The following is a 12857-nucleotide window of genomic DNA, read 5'->3' as shown; positions in this document are numbered from 1 at the left end:
AGTATGCTTACACACAACATTGCTCAGTCCAGACTTGGGTTCGAACCCGGGCCGCGTGATCGTGAGGCAGACGCGCTACCGACTGAGCCAACTCACCTTTTCCATAGCTATACAGGCGTCACTTCATCAATAAGAGTTTGTTTTACAGCATTTTCCAGTCTGCAAGTAACAGCGTTACTTTCCAAAGCTTTTTTGATATGATTTGATTTCATTTCATCTATTTCCACAACTTGCACAACTGGTTAAAAACAAGAAGAATGAACAATACAGGACAACATGTCAATCATATGCAATACAGGGTGTGGAGGAAGAAGCAAAGGCCATTGACCTGTCAAGGCTTCTCCCTAGTAAAAAGTAACAATTATGACACAATGCAAAGAAGAACAAAACAAAACAAATCAAAAACAAGACAAAACGAGACTACTGATATATACATATATTAGCATAAAGGGGATTATTGCAGGAAGGCACTATTGTACGTATATGATTTTACAATAATTCTTTATATTTTCTCTTAAATGCAGACATAGAGACACACTGCTTAATATCATTTGAGAGACTGTTCCACATCTTAGGGCCAATATATATTATTGTGGATCGTGAGAACTCATACTTGAAATTGGGCAATCTGTAATCTTCCGCTTGGCTTGTACGATATCTACTTTCTTCATCATTCTGTACAAAATCAAAATATGGCAACATATTATTTGTAAACAGATACATAAAACAGACAGTTTGGGACTTATTGACATCAGATATTTTCAGAAAATTTAATATTTCGAAGAGATGGCTGGAATGCGAATATGGTTTCGAGTTCGTTATGATTCTTATTGCACGTTTCTGAAGATTTAAAATTCTATTCAAATGGCATATTGCACTGTTCCCCAAAATATTATTGCAGTAGGTAAGTGGTGGCAAGATCAAGGTTTGATAAAGTCTAACGAGTATGTTGAACGGTAAAATATGTTTTAGCCTATTCATAACGCCAATTGTTTTCCTTATTTTCACACACACCATATCAATATGTTCCTTCCATATTAATTTCCCATCAATTACTACACCCAAAAATTTCACTGACTTCACAAAAGAAATCTTACAATCATCAATACATAAATCAACTTCATGTGTATTTGTTTCTAGGCTTAAAAAGCATACAACATGTTTTATCCACGTTCAATATTTAAGTCTATTTGCTTGAAACCAATCATTAACTAAACAAAGTTCACGATTAAAAATTGAACAAAGAACATTCATATCATTACCAGACAAAAAATAAACTAGGGTCATCTGCAAAAGCAATAGTGTGAAGTAACTCACTTGAAAAATGCAAATCATTAACATAATTATATAAGGAATAATAAAGGCCCTAAAACAGAGCCCTGAGGAACACCAATATTTACACAACGATATGTAGACGATATACCATTTATGGACACATATTGCACTCTATCACATAAATAACTCCGAAACAAATTCAATGCAGTTCCTCTAATACCATAGTATATTTCCATCTTTTTATAAGAATACTATATGATCCATACAATCAAAAGCTTTTGACAAATCTAAAAATAATCCAATCAAAAACTTCTTATTTTCAAAAAACTGTGCTATTATGTTACTTAATTCCATTAAAGCCATGTATGAAGTATACTCTTTTCTGAAACTAAATTGTTTCGAATATGAAATATATCTTTCAAGTAAAAATTTCATCAGCTGATTATCGATCAGCCTTTCAAATATCTTCGAGAAAACAGATAAAAGAGAAATAGGTCTATAATTTGTTAAAAAATCTTTATCACCTCCTTTGAGGACAGGAATAAGTTTTGCTATTTTTAAACACTTTGGAAACACACCATCCTTAATTCAAAGATGTATTAAACATATTGCACAAGGGATTTACAAATAAAATAAATACTCTTCTTTATAACATAACTATCAATATCATCATATCCAGGACTTTTACCTGTTTTTAAATTTTGTACAATTTCGAGAATATCACATACTTTTATAGGCCTTAAAACATAGAGTGAGGATTATTACTTGTTGATACAAATTTCGTAATATGTAAAGAGGTAGACGGAACTGTTATATTTACAATACTTGAACCATTATTACTAAAAAAAAAATACATTAAATGTATCAGCAGTGGCATATTTATCACACCGAAATTGCCCATTCGGTTGCAAAATGCGATATTGCACTTTTTTCCTCACCTTACAAAGAAGCCTGTTTATAATTTTCCACGTACCTTTGATATCATTATGAATATTCTTAAATTTATTATAATAATAATTTCGCTTAATTCTTTTGACGTAACTCAGCATTAACTTTATTTCTACATGCAATAATATAAACAGCCTTTCGATACTCTGTTGGATTCTTTAAATACTTCGAATACAATACATTTTTCTTATTACACATTTTCCTAAGAGTATTATCAAACCATGGTTTTTTATATTGATTACACTTCCGTTTGCTTTCAATATATGGTAAACACTGATTATACAATTGAGTTACCACTTTCATAAATTTATCAAATTGATCATCAACATACCCCTGCATTACATCATTATTCCAATCAATCTCGCTTAACTTTTCACAAAATTGTATCATATAATCATCACAAATATTGCGTTTATAAATCTTTTCAGGACTTTCAATATCACCGAAATCATAATGACAAAATATAGGCAAATGGTCGCTTACATCTGTAACTATATAATCCCTGCCCTTTTCACTATTTCAGGTCTATTTAAAAAAAATATATATATTATCAGTATTATATCATTCAATGCGAATGGTAATATTGTGCAGTTCCTCGAATCGAATTTTTTAGTTTCGAGTGTTTGCCATGTAGTGAAAACAACTTAGAAAATGTCCACGAAATGTCCCCGAATCGATAGTTTACGATATAAATTGGCATACCATCCTGTCAATATGATTAAGAATGTACACACAACAAATCCATGGAAAAATACAGATTTTTCTGCACGCTGGTGACGCTCACTTGATACAGAGGGGATAAACCTCTACAGAGAAAAGATAAACCGGCTACCTATGAAGCTCTAGTGAAAAACTTGTCCATCCCGTCTTCCTTTCACCATAAAAAGGCAGAACCCTTTGAGTATTTTGCAAACAAATACCAGAAAAAGAAACGCTTACACATACGCACATGCACACACAAAAACACAAAACCACACACAGATCCAGATTGGGACCAAGAGGGAGAGAGAGAGAGAGAGAGAGAGAGTATGCCAGTGAGAAATGCTTTAGGTATGTGTGGGTAGTGAATGTGTGTACATTACGGGGGAGAAGGATGATCACCTCACCAACAAAATAATGTTACTGCAAGTATTTGTGGAATGTACTCGTGTAGGTTGTTGACGCGTCTTTCCAACCACACTGAAAACTCCTGTACTCCCTTTTGTATCTGTAGAAGAGGTTACATTTTTTTTTTCTTTTTCTTTCGACAATGAGTTGTGTAGCCCTGAGTGTTTCTTCCTTTTCTTTTTTTTCTGTGAAAAAAAAATTAGGAGTGTACCGCTACTGTTTATAAAATGTGCATTCATTTTTTTTCTTTTTGTATTTATATAACAATCTGTAGCGTTAAAAATGTATTAGTTGTGTATACAGAATGTTTGAATGTAATGTAATTTTTTATGTATTATGATTATGTTATTATTTCATCTGTTTTGCTGTATAATCTCTGTATATCTGTGTAATTCGACATTTAGTCGCCGACTCAGATTTTATTTGAATAAAGACCTTTTGATCAATCAATCAATCAATCAAATAACAAACAAGAGAGAGGGAGAGAGAGAGAGAGAGAGAACGAAGATGGGAGAGAGGGAGAGAATGGAAGTGGAAGTGGGGATGGAATCTTTATTTGGGAAAATTGATGAGAAACTGAGAAATGCAAAACCTAAAATTTTGCGTCCCTTTGCACGCATGTCATATGATTTTTTTTTTTTTACATTTTCTAGGGATTTTATAGAGTGTCAAATGTATCATATGTTTTTTTTTCTTTTGCTTTATTCCCTTTCCATTTTCAGGGGTTTGCCTTCTTGACCATCTTGTTCCCATGTGTATCAGCTCCAGGAATATACACAGCAGCTGAACTACGTGAAGAACAAGCAGCTGTCCTCACTAGAGAAGAGTTAATTTAACATTACTTCCAGGCTGGTTACACTGCAGCAGAGATCATTGGGTTTTTGTGTTTAAGACATAGAATGATAATAAGCATCTTGAGACAATTCTATTAAGGCTTCGACACCGGGTTCAGTCACCGATAGAAGATGTTGTCAACACTGTTCAAAGAATTATCAGTGGTTCTGCTGGTTTAATGGGTTATCGCTTTGTGTGGCGTTTGTTAACCACTCGTTATCATTTACACGTGTCACAACTGTGAGAATAATTCTTCAAGTCTTAGATCCTGAAGGAGTGGAAACAAGATCTCTCCGAGCATTTCGACGTCGCCAATACTCCAATAAGGGTCCAAATTACCTAATACATGTTGACGGTTGGGACAAATTAAAACCTTTTGGCATATCAGTACATGCTGCAATAGATGGATTCTCCAGAAGGCTTTTGTGGATCAAAGTTGGTCCCAGCAATAAAAATCCCAGAAACATAGCGCAATTCTTCATGAAATATGTGCAGAAGATTAATGGAGTACCAAGGGCTATCCGTGCTGATAGGGGAACGGAGAACTCTCTGCTTAGAATCATTCAAATAGCATTAAGATCAAACGATGTTGACGAAATGAATGGAGAAAGAAGTTTCATGTGCAGATCCGTGGCCAATCAGCGTATTGAGGCCTTCTGGTCATATTTACATCGCCTTTGTTCTCGCTTCTAGATCAATTTTATGAAAGATCTTCAGGACAGTGGACTATTGGATACATCAAATAATGTCCACATTAAATGTATAAGATTCTGTTTTACTGATTTAATTCAGAGAGATATGTCCCGTGTAGCTGAAATGTGGAATCAACATCGAATTCGCTATCAGGGAGATCGGGAGTGCCCATGTGGAAAACCCGATGTTTTATATTTCTTACCAGCAGCATATGGATCAAGGGACTACAAATTTCCACTGCAATGTTCTGATTATGATATTGAAGAAGTAAAACGGGTGTATTGCAGTGAACTTCCTAAGTACGGATGCTCCCCAACTTTTGTTCATGGGCTTTCAGAACTCGTTGGAAACAATTTGGATAATTTCGCAATGCCAAAGTCTCATGAAGAAGCCACAGAAATGCTACATTGTCTTATCATTTTTGATGGGGTTGATAATTTCTAATCTTGCATGCAGTTAACAACAGCGGGCCTTTAGTGTTTTGGGGTCTTGGTATTGATAGGCATATAGCCTACAAAGGTTAAACCTATGTGCAGTTATGTGCAGACTTCTCCAAAAAGTTAACAGGAAAGAGGATGTTTTGATCTGCATTTCGTTCATATTTGTAGAGCTAGTAACTGCACAAATGTTATGTTTTTATTCAATACAACGCTCTTTCAACCACTTCGAGCTTATGAGAGTTTTTATTTAAACATAGATCAGACATGACAAAATAAAAGCGCAGAATTTTGCGGAAGTTTATATGAGTAAGAGTTCTATAACCACAATGAAGTAGTCAGTGTAATTTGAAGTTGTATTTTCTCCTTTTGTTTATTTATGTAGGCCTATTTTCTTATTAATTTATTCATTCACTTGTGCGTTCGTTCACTCTTTAAAACTGGCGACGGAACGAGCGGACGAACAATGGAGTTGGGGGGGGGGGGGGGGGGGGGGGGGGCAAAGCATTGTGTCCAGACAATGCTTTGCCCCCACACCACAAACCATTGTGTTGTCCTCTCGTTCCGCCGCCCATGCCGAGGAGTGACCACACTTTCAAAATGTTGGATTAGTTTATGTTGACTTTAGCATGTTCAAAGTGTTAATCTAACATTTTGAAAGTGTGGTCATTCCTCGACCCTTCTAAATGTTGATTTAACATTTAAGTTGCATTAGAGTGGCCATTCATTCATTCATTTAGCTTTAGGCGAATTTACATGGGGGCGACTAGATAAAAAACGACAAAAAATCTGAACCATTTTTACTTGCTCTTGATAATTTCCTATCCCCCTCTCTCAGGGTGCGAACCGAGGAAATGACAATGTTCGTACATAAGTCAGAAATGTCATTTTCTCAATTCCGGTGGTAAATGACCAAAATTCTGTCGGTAAATGTGTCCGTTCATTTTCCCGGTTCATTTGCACCGTCGAAACTCTATGGACTGACGAAATTTACATTTCATCGAATAAAATCCCTAAAATATTATTTAGCGGGGGCGGTAAGGTTGTTCGATCCCTTGCTGAGTTGACTAACCATCCTCAAGCACTAGTTCCAAATCACCCCGGGGCCAGACGTTTTGTCCATGTTCGTAAGAAGTGCTCTGTACGAAAACAGACAACAGATAGAACTTTACAAACCATGCGGGTTCCGGGGTGAGTACAGTGCCCTTATTATTTTTCAAATAGCACAGAAAAAAAAAGAGGAGAAAAGAGAGAGAGAGAGAAAAAAAAAGAGAGGAAGAAAAGTGACGAGGAAGAAAGAATATTATATACTGTACATTGTGCTGCGCTCGACCCATGCCTGCTGGCAGGAATCATTCCTTGAAACCACTGAGCTCTGAAAACAGAAGTTCGTGCTAAGCTGGGGCAAAAATGATTCAGCGCTGGAAAGACACTTTATAAATCCGATTATTATTATTATTATGATTATGATTATGATTATGATTATTATCATTATGATTATGATTATGATTATTATCATTATGATTATGATTATGATTATCATAATTGTTCTTATTTATTATTATGATTATGATCATGATTATTATTATCATTATTATCATCATCATCATCATCTATTACCCCTCCTATTCAATTGAGAAAAAAAGAATTAAGGCCATCTATAGTTCGTTTTGCCCCCCCCCCTATGAAAATACCCTGGCGCCGCCCCTGTCTGGGATGATGTGACGTAAGCTTTATAAATAGGCCAAGTCCAGCTGAAGCAAAAATTTCCTCGAGTAAGATCGAGCCTGTTCTTCTCATTTTTTATATATAGGCCTATATAATTTAATATTATAATTTAGTAGGATATTATGCAAAAAGTGTTTGTTCATTGTGCTGATAGGCCTATAGGCCTATACTGTATGGTATTGATTGCCTTGTATTTTTCGTCATTTTACAGTCCGTTATCTCTTTCTTTTCGATACCATATACTATTACTTCATGTGCCCATCTAGCAGGGGCGGCGACAAGGTTTGTTTCTTAAGAGAGGCAAGACGACCTAAAAGTGACGTTTTTTTTTTTTTTTCAATTGAACAACAGGGGATTACGGAGTTATACGACCAAGACCTCACCTTTTTATACTCTTCTTTTTGTTTTCTTCCCCTTTTCCTCTTTTTTCTCTTCCCCTTTTTTTCACTGCTTGAAAAATCATAAGGGGTATTTGCCATAGGCGCCGGAAGGGGGGGGGGGGGGGGGGGGGGCAGGGGGGCAGTCACCCCCTCCCCTAACCAAAAAGTAATAATGATAATAATAATAATAATGGGTGATGAAGAAGAAGAAAAAGAAGAGTTTGAATGAAAATATTGTATATAACTCAGAAAAGTGTTTTGGTTTTTTTTTGCTCGCTTGTAAAATACGTGATTAACGCCAGTGCTCGTAACCAGCTCTGTTGCTTTGCTACCTCGCTTTCGAGTTTCTTAACAAATTTTTACGCGAGTCTTGCCCCTCCCCCCAAAAAAAATGCAGCGTAAGCCTCTGGTCACCTCCGAAAATTTTTGACACGAGCCCCCTCCTCCCTCCAAAAAAGTGAGCCCCCTGGGGTGTTTGCCCCCCCCCCCCCCCAAAAAAAAAAAAAAAAATCCAGAATTGCTTCCGGCGCGCCTGGTATTTGCCCCCTGCTCGCCGTGGCGCCACCCCTGAGGAAAAATGATATGAAATCTAGGCCTACATAACCATATCAGGTTGCACAGAATAAACGGTTTCTCAGTCGAATGATGGTTCATGTGTGTTTCCTTTTGTAGTGACTTTTTGTGCCAAAGTGTGTGCCGGTCTGATTCGTTTTCGTTATGAAACACCGGGTTATAAGAACGATGGCTTTTGTAGGCATATGCGTATGGAGGGGTTTGGGGTCAAAATGTCGAAGTTCAAAGGTCATAGAGGTCATTTTAATTTCGTGAAAAATTCATTTGATCTTATATTAACAAAAAAGAAATAAGTTTTAATCATATTCATATGAATAAAGGAAGAATCAGGAAGAAGAATTTGACATAAATGTGTACTGTTGTTAGACTGATTACTGCCTTTGCTCAAACCGTACCTGGTTAGTGTTTAGGCCTATAAATTTCCACTCCAAAGTTGCCCTCTTTCAGCTGATAAGCTCATCCTTCAATTGCCCCACCTTACCCATTATTAGTCAGAGAACCCTTTTCCTTCCTTATATTTTTTTTAATTCCTTTTTAAAAAAATAAGTGCCTCTTTAAGTTGAGGAAAAACGCTGTTCTAAACCTTATAAGTGGCCATGTATCCCATTTGCGTCTGGTTTAATATAAGTTTCTTTTCCAGCAAATGTATATTTATATATTATTTTTTCATCCCCTCCATCTCTCTCTCTCTCTCCCTCTCTCAACTCTCTATTGGGTGTGTGTGTGTGTGTGGGGGGGGGGGGATAATGTACCACTTCAAACTAGAACACCGACAACCGTCCTCCCCAAATGCTCACAAATCAACACACGCCCTATACACTGTCATATAGAAATGTTCAATACCCCCCCCTTCCACACACATTCCGTTCCTAGGGATTCCAAGGAAAACAATATTGTGCAACACAAAATGGGCGTAGAATGGCTATGTCCATTATATTACATGTACTATGAAATAAACACTTGATAGAATTTTGAAATCAGACACCAAAGGAAAGTGTATTCATATCCTCAAAAGGTTTAATACAGTAAGAAATATGCACTCTAAACAGGTTTCAATGCATGAAATTAAAAAAAACAGTTTGACTAACATAACATTCTTCTTAGAAAACAAAAATTTTCTTCATACGAAATGAGGTCTTACCTGCAAGTAAAAGAACAAATATGTTAACCTGAACAGTAGCCCATTTGAAATACAACACAATTTAAATGATGAGTAACATGGGTAATAATTGGCTTGTTTTCATATTTTGTGTTCGATCAATTCTAATGAGTTAAATGGCTCTACCAAAAATTACATAGTTAATATGTCATTTTTACAAAGTCAGCAGACATAATCTAAGAATAATCATCTTTCTTGTTTATGAATACGCAACCACAACTAGAAACATAAAGCAAACTTAAACTAACATAACATTCTTCTTAGAAAATAAAGATTTTCTTCATACAAAACGAGGTCTTACCTGCATAAAAGAACAAACATGTTAACATGAACAGTAGTAACCCATGTGAAATACAACACAATTTAAATGATGAGTAACATGGGTAATAATTGGCTTGTTTTCATATTTTGTGTTCAATCAATTTTAATGAGTTAAATGGCTCTACCAAAAATTACATAGTTAATATGCCATTTTTACAAAGTCAGCAGACATAATCTAAGAATAATCATCTTTCTTGTTTATGAATACGCAACCACAACTAGAAACATAAAGCAAACTTAAACTAACATAACATTCTTCTTGGAAAACAAAGATTTTCTTCATACGAAATGAGGTCTTACCTGCATAAAAGAACAAACATGTTAACATGAACAGTAACCCATTTGAAATACAACACAATTTAAATGATGAGTAACATGGGTAATAATTGGCTTGTTTTCATATTTTGTGTTCAATCAATTTTAATGAGTTAAATGGCTCTACCAAAAATTATATAGTTAAAGGACAAGTTCACCTTCATAAACATAAGGATTGAGAAAATGCAACAATATTAGTAGAACACATCAGTGAAAGTTTGAGGAAAATTGGACAATCGATGCAAAAGTTGTGAATTTTTTTAATTTTTGTGTTGGAAGCCGCTGGATGAGGAGACTACTGCAGCTTGTGAGTCATATGCGTACAACAGTATAAAGAAAATGTAAAAGAAAATTCAACATATTTTCACTTTTTTCGCATAATAAAAGAGCACTTGACTTGCCTCTTTCTAAAGGCAGGGGGAATAATATTACCCATAACATTTTGTCGGTAACGAGTCAGGGGAATGTGTACTTTTTTTCAAAAGATGGAATTTTGTGAAATTCTCTTTATATTTTCCTTATATTGTTGTACGCATGTGACATCTAAGTTATTCATACACTGCAGTAGTCTTCTCATCCAGCGGGTACTGCACAAAAACTTCAAAAATTCATAACTTTTGAACGGATTGTCTGATTTTCCTCAAACTTTCAATGATGTGTTCTACTAATATTGCTACATTCTCTCAATCCTTATGTTTATGAAGGTGAACTTGTCCTTTAATATGCCATTTTTACAAAGTCAGCAGACATAATCTAAGAATAATCATCTTTCTTGTTTATGAATATACAGCCACAACTAGAAACATAAAGCAAACATAAAATTCAGTTCCTCTGCCATGACATTTATAATGAGGACCAAATAATATATTTATTTAGTCCTGGGTAGACTTTCTCTCTAATGGTATAGGTTCACGAAAACCATAGCTAACACCTAAAGCATCTTTGGGTAACTCTGAATACAGAGAAATTCTGAAGGTTCAAATCCAAAGACAATGTAAATAAAACATTAGTGAAAATTCACAATCTGAAAAAAGGAGAAACAACGTACTTGACCAAATGGAATTTCCCAGTACCAGGTTAAAAAAAAAAAAAACAACCTCTGCAGGGTGTGAAAAAACCTAACCCTTTTACACATTTAAAAACTCTTCTAAAAATAAAAAAAGAGCCAAATGGGCAGCAAATTCCGGTTTTATTACGATTCTCACACTCTGTACCAAAGTAGTCAGTGCACAAATACGCATGGCATGTGATTGGATATTTTGGGGTCATATGATAGAGACATTAAGCTATGTATACATATCAAATTAGCACATAAATAGTCATGTACAGTATACTTGTAGTGTTCAGGAACAGTCATTGAACAAATATGATCATTGGCTTTTTGATGTTGTCTTTTTAGAAATCTTGATTAACTATCATCTTTGTCCTTGTCATTGTTTCTCAATTAACAGCATAAATTATATTGCCCTTATCTGAATTGGAAAATAGTATATTTTGGTATTGAACATAAATTTTGACTGACAAAAATGCTTCTGAATGACAATGAAGATTTATTTTTGTCCTTTTTACAAGGGGCCTCAACAATTCAGTGTACATGTTGCTGATCTGGGGTGCAATTAGATTGTCGGTTTAAAGGGGATTCGATCACAGAAGTTTCACTGTATCAATGAAAGGAGGTAAATTTGAACAGCATTGAAAAAATAAATGATAAGAACCGGTCACAGACTAACTTGCATTTTCTAGTAAACTACTCTATACCTGTAAATTGGCAATGCTAATGAAATGATGGGTCAGCAAGTCTCCACTGCATTCTCTGTACATAAGAATTTCCCATTTTCTAAATTTTCTTGAAAGCTACATTTTTTTCTACCCTATAATCTAAGGAGTTGTTTGACAAAGAGTGACAACTGTTCTAAATATACTCAGAATTTAAGAAGTGAAAATACATACTCTGGAAAATGAGAAATTTTGTGTAAAATGTGAATGGAGAACTACTCCTAAAAATACTGTGATTTCATCAGCATTGCCATTTTGCATAACTGACAATGAAGTACTAGATAATGTTAATGAGTGTAGTTTCCTTATTCACTCATGATTGGATCAATTATTTTTTTTTTAATTCATCGTCTTCCATACAGTGTGTTCCTAAACCGGAAAGGCAAGTTCAAAAGTCAACTGAACAATACATATTTTTTTTCTTGTAATTTGTATAATGGAATAAAAAGTAGCTCTTCAGCTTTAATTTGACACCTTGCTTGCGTCAACGTTGACATGAGTTAGAGAGTTAGGGTTCTTTGAAACTTGGAAAAAGTAGATGTTGTATCATTTTCCTTCAAAGAAACCTTACTCGATCTGTAACAAAACCCATGGCAATGTTGACGCAAGCAAGGTGTCAAATTTAACTTAATGAGCTACTTTTTAATCCAGCACACAAATTACACACACACACACACACAAAAAAAAAAAAACTATGCATTTGTGATATAATTTACCTTTGAGGTTTGGTTTCCCTTTTTTAGGAACACACTGTAGAAACACTGGACTGACTTGGGTGGAATTCCCCTTTTATCGAGGACTGCCACATAGGCATGAACTGGGAGATCATTATGCATTAATGCACCCCTTTCAGACACAAACTAAGGGTCTAAGGTAGCTAATAATACAAACTGCGAACAGACTGTATTTTCTGCTTGCAAAATGGGCAATCTCTTCCTCTATTCTCTTCAAGGTATGTGATGCATCGAAGGCAGAGTGTGTGCCCACATGGAATGAAAAAGCTGTCTTTCTTTCTATCAAAGCATATCCCACACAATTCTTGTGATTCTTGCTTGGTCAGGACCTATAAAAAGGGTGAGAGAAGATGAGGAGGAAGATGATCAAAATTAAAACCATGGTATATATTTTAACAAAAAATGAAATCAAAACCATCAAATATAACAAGTGAATGCGTGTGTGTGTGTGTCCGTCCATGCGTCCGTGCGTCTCTCCGTGTGTGCTCAAATGTTAGAAAATGCTACTTCTCCGTCATTTCATGGCCGATATTGATTTTGATTTTTATCTGATAGGGCTTGGTGAGGGCCTCCAAAC

General features: G+C 35.4%; 1 pseudogene; it reads left to right on the top strand.

Moving 5' to 3' along the window:
- Positions 1 to 12857, top strand: part of LOC139741057 (uncharacterized) — a 34241-nt pseudogene that overhangs the window by 1553 nt on the left and 19831 nt on the right.

The sequence above is a fragment of the Diadema antillarum genome, unplaced genomic scaffold (genome assembly GCF_040938485.1).
Source record: "Diadema antillarum isolate AM-2024a unplaced genomic scaffold, OU_Dant_1.0 seq00000900_RagTag, whole genome shotgun sequence".
Taxonomy (NCBI): domain Eukaryota; kingdom Metazoa; phylum Echinodermata; class Echinoidea; order Diadematoida; family Diadematidae; genus Diadema; species Diadema antillarum.
The sequence above is the reverse complement of the archived record's forward strand: the minus strand, read 5'-3'. Positions and strand labels throughout refer to the sequence as shown.